Below are 15,465 nucleotides of genomic sequence, written 5' to 3'. Positions count from 1 at the left end.
TTAGGTTCTGAGAGCGATAAATGTCCCACCCAGCCCAAGTCAGCCACACCCTTAGTACTCCAGTCATTGGGTTTCTGTAGTGTAGTGGTTATCACGTTCGCCTAACACACGAAAGAGCCCGTCGGAAACACATTTTAACAAATTGGTCCTTCGCACTTCTCAGTATTTGCTATTCAGACTTTAGTTTCAGTAGTGAATTAGTTATCACATTCGCCTCACACGCGAAAGTCAGTCACACCCTTAGTTTTCCAATCAATTGGTTTCCGTAGTGTAGTGGTTATCACGTTCGCTTCACACGCGAAAGGTCCCCGGTTCGAAACCTGGCGGAAACATTTTGCAATATTCAATATTTCCCAATGCCCAGAGGCTAGCATTTGGTTTGAAACAGTGGAGGTTTGTCTAAACCTTGCTGTCTACCTCTCCGACCTGTGGATCAATGTTGCCGTTTTTTTGGGGACCTCCACCATGCGATCTGTATGAATGTGACCAGACTGACAGCTTCTCTGAGCCAGGCAAATTCATTTATCAGGGTCATTGTAATGGATATATCCAAAGAAATGGCAATATAATCCAAGGTAAAACAAACAAAAATGTAGATCGTTTTCTGTCATTTCAGCTGCTTGATGTGATTGTGTGATAGATTTAGTTGGCTGGCTAGCAAAGGAAAAGAAGCTAGCACTGCATAGGTACAGTGCATTCGGAAAGTTTTCAGACCCCTTACTTTTTTCCACATTTTGTTACGTTACAGCCTTATACTAAAATGGATGAAATAAAATAAAATCTATCTACACACAATACCACATAATGACAAAGCGATAGCACATCGTTTTTATTAATGAAAAAAATATTTTAAAAATACCTTATTTACATACATTTTCAGACCCTTTGCTATGAGGCTGGAAATTGAGCTCAGGTCCATCCTGTTTCCATTGATCATCCTTGAGATGTTTCTTCAACTTGATTGGAGTCCACCTGTGGTAAATTCAAATGATTGGTCATTTCTGCAGCATTGAAGGTACCCAAGAACACAGTGGCTTCCATCACTCTTAAATAGAAGAAGTTTGGAACCACCAAGCCTCTTCCAAGTTCCGGCTGCACACGATAATTCCCGGCTTCTCATGTCTACCTCACATAATATCCCAAATTGAGTACCACAGAAAGAGCCATAATACCCATTAAATATTTTAAAAATACCTTATTTACGTACGTTTTCAGACCCTTTGCTATGAGGCTGGAAATTGAGCTCAGGTCCATCCTGTTTCCATTGATCATCCTTGAGATGTTTCTTCAACTTGATTGGAGTCCACCTGTGGTAAATTCAAATGATTGGTCATTTCTGCAGCATTGAAGGTACCCAAGAACACAGTGGCTTCCATCACTCTTAAATGGAAGAAGTTTTGAACCACCAAGCCTCTTCCAAGAGCCGCTGCACACAATAATTCCCGGCTTCTCAAGCCTTATTGTTTAATTAATTGACTAAGTAATTTCTGATTTCATTAGGTTCTGAGAGCGATAAATGTCCCACCCAGCCAAAGTCAGCCACACCCTTAGTATTCTACTCATTGGGTTTCCGTAGTGTAGTGGTTATCACGTTCGCCTAACACGCGAAAGGTCCCCGGTTCGAGACCGGGCGGAAACACATTTTAACAAATTGGTCCTTCGCACTTCTCAGTATTTGCTATTCAGACTTTAGTTTCAGTAGTGTATTGGTTATCACGTTCGCCTCACACGCGAAAGTCAGTCACACCCTTAGTTTTCCAATAATTTGGTTTCCGTAGTGTAGTGGTTATCACGTTCGCCTCACACGCGAAAGGTCCCCGGTTCGAAACCGGGGCGGAAACATTTTGTAATATTCAATATTTCCCAATGCCCAGAGGCTAGCATTTGGTTTGAAACAGTTGAGGTTTGTCTAAACCTTGCTGTCTACCTCTCCGACCTGTGGATCAATGTTGCCGTTTTTTTGGGGACCTCCACCATGCGATCTGTATGAATGTGACCAGACTGACAGCTTCTCTGAGCCAGGCAAATTCATTTATCAGGGTCATTGTAATGGATATATCCAAAGAAATGGCAATATAATCCAAGGTAAAACAAACAAAAATGTAGATAGTTTTCTGTCATTTCAGCTGCTTGATGTGATTGTGTGATAGATTTAGTTGGCTGGCTAGCAAAGGAAAAGAAGCTAGCCTGCATAGGTACAGTGCATTCGGAAAGTTTTCAGACCCCTTACTTTTTTCCACATTTTGTTACGTTACAGCCTTATTCTAAAATGGATGAAATAAAATAAAATCTATCTACACACAAAACCACATAATGACAAAGCGATAACATATAGTTTTTATTAATGAAAAAAATATTTTAAAAATACCTTATTTACATACATTTTCAGACCCTTTGCTATGAGGCTGGAAATTGAGCTCAGGTCCATCCTGTTTCCATTGATCATCCTTGAGATGTTTCTTCAACTTGATTGGAGTCCACCTGTGTTAAATTCAAATGATTGGTCATTTCTGCAGCATTGAAGGTACCCAAGAACACAGTGGCTTCCATCACTCTTAAATAGAAGAAGTTTGGAACCACCAAGCCTCTTCCAAGTTCCGGCTGCACACGATAATTCCCGGCTTCTCATGTCTACCTCACATAATATCCCAAATTGAGTACCACAGAAAGAGCCATAATACCCATTAAATATTTTAAAAATACCTTATTTACGTACATTTTCAGACCCTTTGCTATGAGGCTGGAAATTGAGCTCAGGTCCATCCTGTTTCCATTGATCATCCTTGAGATGTTTCTTCAACTTGATTGGAGTCCACCTGTGGTAAATTCAAATGATTGGTCATTTCTGCAGCATTGAAGGTACCCAAGAACACAGTGGCTTCCATCACTCTTAAATGGAAGAAGTTTTGAACCACCAAGCCTCTTCCAAGAGCCGCTGCACACAATAATTCCCGGCTTCTCAAGCCTTATTGTTTAATTAATTGACTAAGTAATTTCTGATTTCATTAGGTTCTGAGAGCGATAAATGTCCCACCCAGCCAAAGTCAGCCACACCCTTAGTACTCCACTCATTGGGTTTCCGTAGTGTAGTGGTTATCACGTTCGCCTAACACGCGAAATGTCCCCGGTTCGAGACCGGGCGGAAACACATTTTAACAAATTGGTCCTTCGCACTTCTCAGTATTTGCTATTCAGACTTTAGTTTCAGTAGTATGTTGGTTATCACGTTCGCCTCACACGCGAAAGTCAGTCACACCCTTAGTTTTCCAATCATTCGGTTTCCGTAGTGTAGTGGTTATCACGTTTGCCTCACACGCGAAAGGTCCCCGGTTCGAAACCGGGCGGAAACATTTTGTAATATTCAATATTTCCCAATGCCCAGAGGCTAGCATTTGGTTTGAAACAGTTGAGGTTTGTCTAAACCTTGCTGTCTACCTCTCCGACCTGTGGATCAATGTTGCCGTTTTTTTGGGGACCTCCACCATGCGATCTGTATGAATGTGACCAGACTGACAGCTTCTCTGAGCCAGGCAAATTCATTTATCAGGGTCATTGTAATGGATATATCCAAAGAAATGGCAATATAATCCAAGGTAAAACAAACAAAAATGTAGATCGTTTTCTGTCATTTCAGCTGCTTGATGTGATTGAGTGATAGATTTAGTTGGCTGGCTAGCAAAGGAAAAGAAGCTAGCCTGCATAGGTACAGTGCATTCGGAAAGTTTTCAGACCCCTTACTTTTTTCCACATTTTGTTACGTTACAGCCTTATACTAAAATGGATGAAATAAAATAAAATCTATCTACACACAATACCACATAATGACAAAGCGATAACATATAGTTTTTATTAATGAAATTTTTTTTTTAAAAATACCTTATTTATTTACATTTTCAGACCCTTTGCTATGAGGCTGGAAATTGAGCTCAGGTCCATCCTGTTTCCATTGATCATCCTTGAGATGTTTCTTCAACTTGATTGGAGTCCACCTGTGGTAAATTCAAATGATTGGTCATTTCTGCAGCATTGAAGGTACCCAAGAACACAGCGGCTTCCATCACTCTTAAATGGAAGAAGTTTTGAACCACCACTCTTCCAAGAGCCGCTGCACACAATAATTCCCGGCTTCTCAAGCCTTATTGTTTAATTAATTGACTAAGTCATTTCTGATTTCATTAGGTTCTGAGAGCGATAAATGTCCCACCCAGCCAAAGTCAGCCACACCCTTACTATTCCACTCATTGGGTTTCTGTAGTGTAGTGGTTATCACGTTCGCCTAACAAGTGAAAGGTCCCCCGTTCGAGACTGGGCGGAAACACATTTTAACAAATTGGTCCTTCGCACTTCTCAGTATTTGCTATTCAGACTTTAGTTTCAGTAGTATGTTGGTTATCACGTTCGCCTCACACGCGAAAGTCAGTCACACCCTTAGCTTTCCAATCATTCGGTTTCCGTAGTGTAGTGGTTATCACCTTCACCTCACACGCGAAAGGTCCCCGGTTCGAAACCGGGCGGAAACATTTTGTAATATTCAATATTTCCCAATGCCCAGAGGCTAGCATTTGGTTTGAAACTGTTGAGGTTTGTCTAAACCTTGCTGTCTACCTCTCCGACCTGTGGATCAATGTTGCCGTTTTTTTTGGGACCTCCACCATGCGATCTGTATGAATGTGACCAGACTGACAGCTTCTCTGAGCCAGGCAAATTCATTTATCAGGGTCATTGTAATGGATATATCCAAAGAAATGGCAATATAATCCAAGGTAAAACAAACAAAAATGTAGATCGTTTTCTGTCATTTCAGCTGCTTGATGTGATTGAGTGATAGATTTAGTTGGCTGGCTAGCAAAGGAAAAGAAGCTAGGTACAGTGCATTCGGAAAGTTTTCAGACCCCTTACTTTTTTCCACATTTTGTTACGTTACAGCCTTATACTAAAATGGATGAAATAAAATAAAATCTATCTACACACAATACCACATAATGACAAAGCGATAACATATAGTTTTTATTAATGAAAAAAATATTTTAAAAATACCTTATTTACGTACGTTTTCAGACCCTTTGCTATGAGGCTGGAAATTGAGCTCAGGTCCATCCTGTTTCCATTGATCATCCTTGAGATGTTTCTTCAACTTGATTGGAGTCCACCTGTGGTAAATTCAAATGATTGGTCATTTCTGCAGCATTGAAGGTACCCAAGAACACAGTGGCTTCCATCACTCTTAAATGGAAGAAGTTTTGAACCACCACTCTTCCAAGAGCCGCTGCACACAATAATTCCCGGCTTCTCAAGCCTTATTGTTTAATTAATTGACTAAGTCATTTCTGATTTCATTAGGTTCTGAGAGCGATAAATGTCCCACCCAGCCAAAGTCAGCCACACCCTTAGTATTCCACTCACTGGGTTTCCGTAGTGTAGTGGTTATCACGTTCGCCTAACACGCGAAAGGTCCCCGGTTTGAGACCGGGCTGAAACACAATTTAACAAATTGGTCCTTCGCACTTTTCAGTATTTGCTATTCAGACTTGAGTTTCAGTAGTGTATTGGTTATCAAATTCGCCTCACACGCGAAAGGTCCCCGGTTCAAAACCGGGCGGAAACATTTTGTAATATTCAATATTTCCCAAAGCCCAGAGGCTAGCATTTGGTTTGAAACAGTTGAGGTTTGTCTAAACCTTGCTGTCTACCTCTCCGACCTGTGGATCAATGTTGCCGTTTTTTTGGGGACCTCCACCATGCGATCTGTATGAATGTGACCAGACTGACAGCATCTCTGAGCCAGGCAAATTCATTTATCAGGGTCATTGTAATGGATATATCCAAAGAAATGGCAATATAATCCAAGGTAAAACAAACAAAAATGTAGATCGTTTTCTGTCATTTCAGCTGCTTGATGTGATTGTGTGATAGATTTAGTTGGCTGGCTAGCAAAGGAAAAGAAGCTAGCCTGCATAGGTACAGTGCATTCGGAAAGTTTTCAGACCCCTTACTTTTTTCCACATTTTGTTACGTTACAGCCTTATACTAAAATGGATGAAATAAAATAAAATCTATCTACACACAATACCACATAATGACAACATATAGTTTTTATTAATGAAAAAAATATTTTTAAAATACCTTATTTACATACATTTTCAGACCCTTTGCTATGAGGCTGGAAATTGAGCTCAGGTCCATCCTGTTTCCATTGATCATCCTTGAGATGTTTCTTCAACTTGATTGGAGTCCACCTGTGGTAAATTCAAATGATTGGTCATTTCTGCAGCATTGAAGGTACCCAAGAACACAGTGGCTTCCATCACTCTTAAATGGAAGAAGTTTTGAACCACCAAGCCTCTTCCAAGTTCCGGCTGCACACGATAATTCCCGGCTTCTCATGTCTACCTCACATAATATCCCAAATTGAGTACCACAGAAAGAGCCATAATACCCATTAAATATTTTTAAAATACCTTTTTCACGTACGTTTTCAGACCCTTTGCTGTGAGGCTAGAAATTGAGCTCAGGTCCATCCTGTTTCCATTGATCATCCTTGAGATGTTTCTTCAACTTGATTGGAGTCCACCTGTAGTAAATTCAAATGATTGGTCATTTCTGCAGCATTGAAGGTACCCAAGAACACAGTGGCTTCCATCACTCTTAAATTGAAGAAGTTTTGAACCACCAAGCCTCTTCCAAGAGCCGCTGCACACAATAATTCCCGGCATCTCAAGCCTTATTGTTTAATTAATTGACTAAGTAATTTCTGATTTCATTAGGTTCTGAGAGCGATAAATGTCCCACCCAGCCAAAGTCAGCCACACCCTTACTATTCCACTCATTGGGTTTCTGTAGTGTAGTGGTTATCACGTTCGCCTAACAAGTGGAAGGTCCCCGGTTCGAGACTGGGCGGAAACACATTTTAACAAATTGGTCCTTCGCACTTCTCAGTATTTGCTATTCAGACTTTAGTTTCAGTAGTATGTTGGTTATCACGTTCGCCTCACACGCGAAAGTCAGTCACACCCTTAGCTTTCCAATCATTCGGTTTCCGTAGTGTAGTGGTTCTCACGTTCGCCTCACACGCGAAAGGTCCCCGGTTCGAAACCGGGCGGAAACATTTTGTAATATTCAATATTTCCCAATGCCCAGAGGCTAGCATTTGGTTTGAAACTGTTGAGGTTTGTCTAAACCTTGCTGTCTACCTCTCCGACCTGTGGATCAATGTTGCCGTTTTTTTTGGGACCTCCACCATGCGATCTGTATGAATGTGACCAGACTGACAGCTTCTCTGAGCCAGGCAAATTCATTTATCAGGGTCATTGTAATGGATATATCCAAAGAAATGGCAATATAATCCAAGGTAAAACAAACAAAAATGTAGATCGTTTTCTGTCATTTCAGCTGCTTGATGTGATTGAGTGATAGATTTAGTTGGCTGGCTAGCAAAGGAAAAGAAGCTAGGTACAGTGCATTCGGAAAGTTTTCAGACCCCTTACTTTTTTCCACATTTTGTTACGTTACAGCCTTATACTAAAATGGATGAAATAAAATAAAATCTATCTACACACAATACCACATAATGACAAAGCGATAACATATAGTTTTTATTAATGAAAAAAATATTTTAAAAATACCTTATTTACGTACGTTTTCAGACCCTTTGCTATGAGGCTGGAAATTGAGCTCAGGTCCATCCTGTTTCCATTGATCATCCTTGAGATGTTTCTTCAACTTGATTGGAGTCCACCTGTGGTAAATTCAAATGATTGGTCATTTCTGCAGCATTGAAGGTACCCAAGAACACAGTGGCTTCCATCACTCTTAAATGGAAGAAGTTTTGAACCACCACTCTTCCAAGAGCCGCTGCACACAATAATTCCCGGCTTCTCAAGCCTTATTGTTTAATTAATTGACTAAGTAATTTCTGATTTCATTAGGTTCTGAGAGCGATAAATGTCCCACCCAGCCAAAGTCAGCCACACCCTTAGTATTCCACTCACTGGGTTTCCGTAGTGTAGTGGTTATCACGTTCGCCTAACACGCGAAAGGTCCCCGGTTTGAGACCGGGCTGAAACACAATTTAACAAATTGGTCCTTCGCACTTTTCAGTATTTGCTATTCAGACTTGAGTTTCAGTAGTGTATTGGTTATCAAATTCGCCTCACACGCGAAAGGTCCCCGGTTCAAAACCGGGCGGAAACATTTTGTAATATTCAATATTTCCCAAAGCCCAGAGGCTAGCATTTGGTTTGAAACAGTTGAGGTTTGTCTAAACCTTGCTGTCTACCTCTCCGACCTGTGGATCAATGTTGCCGTTTTTTTGGGGACCTCCACCATGCGATCTGTATGAATGTGACCAGACTGACAGCATCTCTGAGCCAGGCAAATTCATTTATCAGGGTCATTGTAATGGATATATCCAAAGAAATGGCAATATAATCCAAGGTAAAACAAACAAAAATGTAGATCGTTTTCTGTCATTTCAGCTGCTTGATGTGATTGTGTGATAGATTTAGTTGGCTGGCTAGCAAAGGAAAAGAAGCTAGCCTGCATAGGTACAGTGCATTCGGAAAGTTTTCAGACCCCTTACTTTTTTCCACATTTTGTTACGTTACAGCCTTATACTAAAATGGATGAAATAAAATAAAATCTATCTACACACAATACCACATAATGACAACATATAGTTTTTATTAATGAAAAAAATATTTTTAAAATACCTTATTTACATACATTTTCAGACCCTTTGCTATGAGGCTGGAAATTGAGCTCAGGTCCATCCTGTTTCCATTGATCATCCTTGAGATGTTTCTTCAACTTGATTGGAGTCCACCTGTGGTAAATTCAAATGATTGGTCATTTCTGCAGCATTGAAGGTACCCAAGAACACAGTGGCTTCCATCACTCTTAAATGGAAGAAGTTTTGAACCACCAAGCCTCTTCCAAGTTCCGGCTGCACACGATAATTCCCGGCTTCTCATGTCTACCTCACATAATATCCCAAATTGAGTACCACAGAAAGAGCCATAATACCCATTAAATATTTTTAAAATACCTTTTTCACGTACGTTTTCAGACCCTTTGCTGTGAGGCTAGAAATTGAGCTCAGGTCCATCCTGTTTCCATTGATCATCCTTGAGATGTTTCTTCAACTTGATTGGAGTCCACCTGTAGTAAATTCAAATGATTGGTCATTTCTGCAGCATTGAAGGTACCCAAGAACACAGTGGCTTCCATCACTCTTAAATTGAAGAAGTTTTGAACCACCAAGCCTCTTCCAAGAGCCGCTGCACACAATAATTCCCGGCATCTCAAGCCTTATTGTTTAATTAATTGACTAAGTAATTTCTGATTTCATTAGGTTCTGAGAGCGATAAATGTCCCACCCAGCCAAAGTCAGCCACCCCCTTAGTATTCCACTCATTGGGTTCCGGTAGTGTAGTGGTTATCATGTTCGCCTAACACGCGGAAGGTCCCCGGTTCGAAACCGGGCAGAAACATCTTGTAATATTCAATATTTCCCAATGCCCAGAGGCTAGCATTTGGTTTGAAACAGTTGAGGTTTGTCTAAACCTTGCTGTCTACCTCTCCGACCTGTGGATCAATGTTGCCGTTTTTTTGGGGACCTCCACCATGCGATCTGTATGAATGTGACCAGACTGACAGCTTCTCTGAGCCAGGCAAATTCATTTATCATGGTCATTGTAATGGATATATCCAAAGAAATGGCAATATAATCCAAGGTAAAACAAACAAAAATGTAGATCGTTTTCTGTCATTTCAGCTGCTTGATGTGATTGTGTGATAGATTTAGTTGGCTGGCTAGCAAAGGAAAAGAAGCTAGCCTGCATAGGTACAGTGCATTCGGAAAGTTTTCAGACCCCTTACTTTTTTCCACATTTTGTTACGTTACAGCCTTATACTAAAATGGATGAAATAAAATAAAATCTATCTACACACAATACCACATAATGACAAAGCGATAACATATAGTTTTTATTAATGAAAAAAATATTTTAAAAATACCTTATTTACGTACGTTTTCAGACCCTTTGCTATGAGGCTGGAAATTGAGCTCAGGTCCATCCTGTTTCCATTGATCATCCTTGAGATGTTTCTTCAACTTGATTGGAGTCCACCTGTGGTAAATTCAAATGATTGGTCATTTCTGCAGCATTGAAGGTACCCAAGAACACAGTGGCTTCCATCACTCTTAAATGGAAGAAGTTTTGAACCACCACTCTTCCAAGAGCCGCTGCACACAATAATTCCCGGCTTCTCAAGCCTTATTGTTTAATTAATTGACTAAGTAATTTCTGATTTCATTAGGTTCTGAGAGCGATAAATGTCCCACCCAGCCAAAGTCAGCCACACCCTTAGTATTCCACTCACTGGGTTTCCGTAGTGTAGTGGTTATCACGTTCGCCTAACATGCGAAAGGTCCCCGGTTTGAGACCGGGCTGAAACACAATTTAACAAATTGGTCCTTCGCACTTTTCAGTATTTGCTATTCAGACTTGAGTTTCAGTAGTGTATTGGTTATCAAATTCGCCTCACACGCGAAAGGTCCCCGGTTCAAAACCGGGCGGAAACATTTTGTAATATTCAATATTTCCCAAAGCCCAGAGGCTAGCATTTGGTTTGAAACAGTTGAGGTTTGTCTAAACCTTGCTGTCTACCTCTCCGACCTGTGGATCAATGTTGCCGTTTTTTTGGGGACCTCCACCATGCGATCTGTATGAATAATATCCCAAATTGAGTACCACAGAAAGAGCCATAATACCCATTAAATATTTTTAAAATACCTTTTTCACTTACGTTTTCAGACCCTTTGCTGTGAGGCTAGAAATTGAGCTCAGGTCCATCCTGTTTCCATTGATCATCCTTGAGATGTTTCTTCAACTTGATTGGAGTCCACCTGTAGTAAATTCAAATGATTGGTCATTTCTGCAGCATTGAAGGTACCCAAGAACACAGTGGCTTCCATCACTCTTAAATGGAAGAAGTTTTGAACCACCAAGCCTCTTCCAAGAGCCGCTGCACACAATAATTCCCGGCATCTCAAGCCTTATTGTTTAATTAATTGACTAAGTAATTTCTGATTTCATTAGGTTCTGAGAGCGATAAATGTCCCACCCAGCCAAAGTCAGCCACACCCTTAGTATTCCACTCTTTGGGTTCCGGTAGTGTAGTGGTTATCATGTTCGCCTAACACGTGGAAGGTCCCCGGTTCGAAACCGGGCAGAAACATCTTGTAATATTCAATATTTCCCAATGCCCAGAGGCTAGCATTTGGTTTGAAACAGTTGAGGTTTGTCTAAACCTTGCTGTCTACCTCTCCGACCTGTGGATCAATGTTGCTGTTTTTTTGGGGACCTCCACCATGCGATCTGTATGAATGTGACCAGACTGACAGCTTCTCTGAGCCAGGCAAATTCATTTATCATGGTCATTGTAATGGATATATCCAAAGAAATGGCAATATAATCCAAGGTAAAACAAACAAAAATGTAGATCGTTTTCTGTCATTTCAGCTGCTTGATGTGATTGTGTGATAGATTTAGTTGGCTGGCTAGCAAAGGAAAAGAAGCTAGCCTGCATAGGTACAGTGCATTCGGAAAGTTTTCAGACCCCTTACTTTTTTCCACATTTTGTTACGTTACAGCCTTATACTAAAATGGATGAAATAAAATAAAATCTATCTACACACAATACCACATAATGACAACATATAGTTTTTATTAATGAAAAAAATATTTTAAAAATACCTTATTTACATACATTTTCAGACCCTTTGCTATGAGGCTGGAAATTGAGCTCAGGTCCATCCTGTTTCCATTGATCATCCTTGAGATGTTTCTTCAACTTGATTGGAGTCCACCTGTGGTAAATTCAAATGATTGGTCATTTCTGCAGCATTGAAGGTACCCAAGAACACAGTGGCTTCCATCATTCTTAAATAGAAGAAGTTTGGAACCACCAAGCCTCTTCCAAGTTCCGGCTGCACACGATAATTCCCGGCTTCTCATGTCTACCTCACATAATATCCCAAATTGAGTACCACAGAAAGAGCCATAATACCCATTAAATATTTTAAAAATACCTTATTTACGTACGTTTTCAGACCCTTTGCTATGAGGCTGGAAATTGAGCTCAGGTCCATCCTGTTTCCATTGATCATCCTTGAGATGTTTCTTCAACTTGATTGGAGTCCACCTGTGGTAAATTCAAATGATTGGTCATTTCTGCAGCATTGAAGGTACCCAAGAACACAGTGGCTTCCATCACTCTTAAATAGAAGAAGTTTTGAACCACCAAGCCTCTTCCAAGTTCAAGCTGCACACGATAATTCCCGGCTTCTCATGTCTACCTCACATAATATCCCAAATTGAGTACCACAGAAAGAGCCATAATACCCATTAAATATTTTAAAAATACCTTATTTACGTACGTTTTCAGACCCTTTGCTATGAGGCTGGAAATTGAGCTCAGGTCCATCCTGTTTCCATTGATCATCCTTGAGATGTTTCTTCAACTTGATTGGAGTCCACCTGTGGTAAATTCAAATGATTGGTCATTTCTGCAGCATTGAAGGTACCCAAGAACACAGTGGCTTCCATCACTCTTAAATGGAAGAAGTTTTGAACCACCAAGCCTCTTCCAAGAGCCGCTGCACACAATAATTCCTGGCTTCTCAAGCCTTATTGTTTAATTAATTGACTAAGTAATTTCTGATTTCATTAGGTTCTGAGAGCGATAAATGTCCCACCCAGCCAAAGTCAGCCACACCCTTAGTATTCCACTCACTGGGTTTCCGTAGTGTATTGGTTATCACGTTCGCCTAACACGCGAAAGGTCCCCGGTTTGAGACCGGGCTGAAACACAATTTAACAAATTGGTCCTTCGCACTTTTCAGTATTTGCTATTCAGACTTGAGTTTCAGTAGTGTATTGGTTATCAAATTCGCCTCACATGCGAAAGGTCCCCGGTTCAAAACCGGGCGGAAACATTTTGTAATATTCAATATTTCCCAAAGCCCAGAGGCTAGCATTTGGTTTGAAACAGTTGAGGTTTGTCTAAACCTTGCTGTCTACCTCTCCGACCTGTGGATCAATGTTGCCGTTTTTTTGGGGACCTCCACCATGCGATCTGTATGAATAATATCCCAAATTGAGTACCACAGAAAGAGCCATAATACCCATTAAATATTTTTAAAATACCTTTTTCACGTACGTTTTCAGACCCTTTGCTGTGAGGCTAGAAATTGAGCTCAGGTCCATCCTGTTTCCATTGATCATCCTTGAGATGTTTCTTCAACTTGATTGGAGTCCACCTGTAGTAAATTCAAATGATTGGTCATTTCTGCAGCATTGAAGGTACCCAAGAACACAGTGGCTTCCATCACTCTTAAATGGAAGAAGTTTTGAACCACCAAGCCTCTTCCAAGAGCCGCTGCACACAATAATTCCCGGCATCTCAAGCCTTATTGTTTAATTAATTGACTAAGTAATTTCTGATTTCATTAGGTTCTGAGAGCGATAAATGTCCCACCCAGCCAAAGTCAGCCACACCCTTAGTATTCCACTCATTGGGTTCCGGTAGTGTAGTGGTTATCATGTTCGCCTAACACGTGGAAGGTCCCCGGTTCGAAACCGGGCAGAAACATCTTGTAATATTCAATATTTCCCAATGCCCAGAGGCTAGCATTTGGTTTGAAACAGTTGAGGTTTGTCTAAACCTTGCTGTCTACCTCTCCGACCTGTGGATCAATGTTGCTGTTTTTTTGGGGACCTCCACCATGCGATCTGTATGAATGTGACCAGACTGACAGCTTCTCTGAGCCAGGCAAATGAATTTATCATGGTCATTGTAATGGATATATCCAAAGAAATGGCAATATAATCCAAGGTAAAACAAACAAAAATGTAGATCGTTTTCTGTCATTTCAGCTGCTTGATGTGATTGTGTGATAGATTTAGTTGGCTGGCTAGCAAAGGAAAAGAAGCTAGCCTGCATAGGTACAGTGCATTCGGAAAGTTTTCAGACCCCTTACTTTTTTCCACATTTTGTTACGTTACAGCCTTATACTAAAATGGATGAAATAAAATAAAATCTATCTACACACAATACCACATAATGACAACATATAGTTTTTATTAATGAAAAAAATATTTTAAAAATACCTTATTTACATACATTTTCAGACCCTTTGCTATGAGGCTGGAAATTGAGCTCAGGTCCATCCTGTTTCCATTGATCATCCTTGAGATGTTTCTTCAACTTGATTGGAGTCCACCTGTGGTAAATTCAAATGATTGGTCATTTCTGCAGCATTGAAGGTACCCAAGAACACAGTGGCTTCCATTACTCTTAAATAGAAGAAGTTTGGAACCACCAAGCCTCTTCCAAGTTCCGGCTGCACACGATAATTCCCGGCTTCTCATGTCTACCTCACATAATATCCCAAATTGAGTACCACAGAAAGAGCCATAATACCCATTAAATATTTTAAAAATACCTTATTTACGTACGTTTTCAGACCCTTTGCTATGAGGCTGGAAATTGAGCTCAGGTCCATCCTGTTTCCATTGATCATCCTTGAGATGTTTCTTCAACTTGATTGGAGTCCACCTGTGGTAAATTCAAATGATTGGTCATTTCTGCAGCATTGAAGGTACCCAAGAACACAGTGGCTTCCATCACTCTTAAATAGAAGAAGTTTTGAACCACCAAGCCTCTTCCAAGTGCCGCTGCACACAATAATTCCCGGCTTCTCAAGCCTTATTGTTTAATTAATTGACTAAGTAATTTCTGATTTCATTAGGTTCTGAGAGCGATAAATGTCCCACCCAGCCAAAGTCAGCCACACCCTTAGTATTTCACTCATTGGGTTTCCGTAGTGTAGATGTTATCACGTTCGCAAGGTCTCCGGTTCGAGACCGGGCGGAAACACATTTTAACAAATTGGTCCTTCGCACTTCTCAGTATTTGCTATTCAGACTTTAGTTTCAGTAGTGTATTGGTTATCACGTTCGCCTCACACGCGAAAGTCAGTCACACCCTTAGTTTTCCAATCATTCGGTTTCCGTAGTGTAGTGGTTATCACGTTCGCCTCACACGCGAAAGGTCCCCGGTTCGAAACCGGGCGGAAACATTTTGTAATATTCAATATTTCCCAATGCCCAGAGGCTAGCATTTGGTTTGAAACAGTTGAGGTTTGTCTAAACCTTGCTGTCTACCTCTCCGACCTGTGGATCAATGTTGCCGTTTTTTTGGGGACCTCCACCATGCGATCTGTATGAATGTGACCAGACTGACAGCTTCTCTGAGCCAGGCAAATTCATTTATCAGGGTCATTGTAATGGATATATCCAAAGAAATGGCAATATAATCCAAGGTAAAACAAACAAAAATGTAGATCGTTTTCTGTCATTTCAGCTGCTTGATGTGATTGTGTGATATATTTAGTTGGCTGGC

The 15,465-nt window shown here is 40.6% G+C and overlaps 11 non-coding genes across 11 annotated transcripts; all 11 read left to right on the top strand.

The window, feature by feature from the left end:
* Positions 1–1,566: 1,566 nt before the first annotated feature.
* Positions 1,567–1,639, top strand: trnav-aac. Its single transcript has one exon. It is a non-coding gene; the product is annotated as a tRNA-Val (tRNA).
* Positions 1,640–1,768: 129 nt separating this feature from the next.
* On the top strand, positions 1,769–1,842 carry trnav-cac. Its single transcript has one exon. It is a non-coding gene; the product is annotated as a tRNA-Val (tRNA).
* A 1,233-nt stretch (positions 1,843–3,075) lies between these two features.
* On the top strand, positions 3,076–3,148 carry trnav-aac. The gene has a single exon. It is a non-coding gene; the product is annotated as a tRNA-Val (tRNA).
* Positions 3,149–3,277: 129 nt separating this feature from the next.
* On the top strand, positions 3,278–3,350 carry trnav-cac. The gene has a single exon. It is a non-coding gene; the product is annotated as a tRNA-Val (tRNA).
* Positions 3,351–4,245: 895 nt separating this feature from the next.
* Positions 4,246–4,318, top strand: trnav-aac. The gene has a single exon. It is a non-coding gene; the product is annotated as a tRNA-Val (tRNA).
* A 1,088-nt stretch (positions 4,319–5,406) lies between these two features.
* Positions 5,407–5,479, top strand: trnav-aac. The gene has a single exon. It is a non-coding gene; the product is annotated as a tRNA-Val (tRNA).
* A 1,351-nt stretch (positions 5,480–6,830) lies between these two features.
* On the top strand, positions 6,831–6,903 carry trnav-aac. Its single transcript has one exon. It is a non-coding gene; the product is annotated as a tRNA-Val (tRNA).
* A 129-nt stretch (positions 6,904–7,032) lies between these two features.
* trnav-cac lies at positions 7,033–7,105 on the top strand. The gene has a single exon. It is a non-coding gene; the product is annotated as a tRNA-Val (tRNA).
* An 886-nt stretch (positions 7,106–7,991) lies between these two features.
* Positions 7,992–8,064, top strand: trnav-aac. The gene has a single exon. It is a non-coding gene; the product is annotated as a tRNA-Val (tRNA).
* Positions 8,065–10,383: 2,319 nt separating this feature from the next.
* trnav-aac lies at positions 10,384–10,456 on the top strand. Its single transcript has one exon. It is a non-coding gene; the product is annotated as a tRNA-Val (tRNA).
* A 4,613-nt stretch (positions 10,457–15,069) lies between these two features.
* trnav-cac lies at positions 15,070–15,142 on the top strand. Its single transcript has one exon. It is a non-coding gene; the product is annotated as a tRNA-Val (tRNA).
* The last annotated feature ends 323 nt before the right edge of the window (positions 15,143–15,465 follow it).

This window comes from Oncorhynchus mykiss, unplaced genomic scaffold (genome assembly GCF_013265735.2).
Source record: "Oncorhynchus mykiss isolate Arlee unplaced genomic scaffold, USDA_OmykA_1.1 un_scaffold_587, whole genome shotgun sequence".
Taxonomy (NCBI): Eukaryota; Metazoa; Chordata; class Actinopteri; order Salmoniformes; family Salmonidae; genus Oncorhynchus; species Oncorhynchus mykiss.
This window is presented reverse-complemented; position numbering and strand designations above follow the sequence as displayed.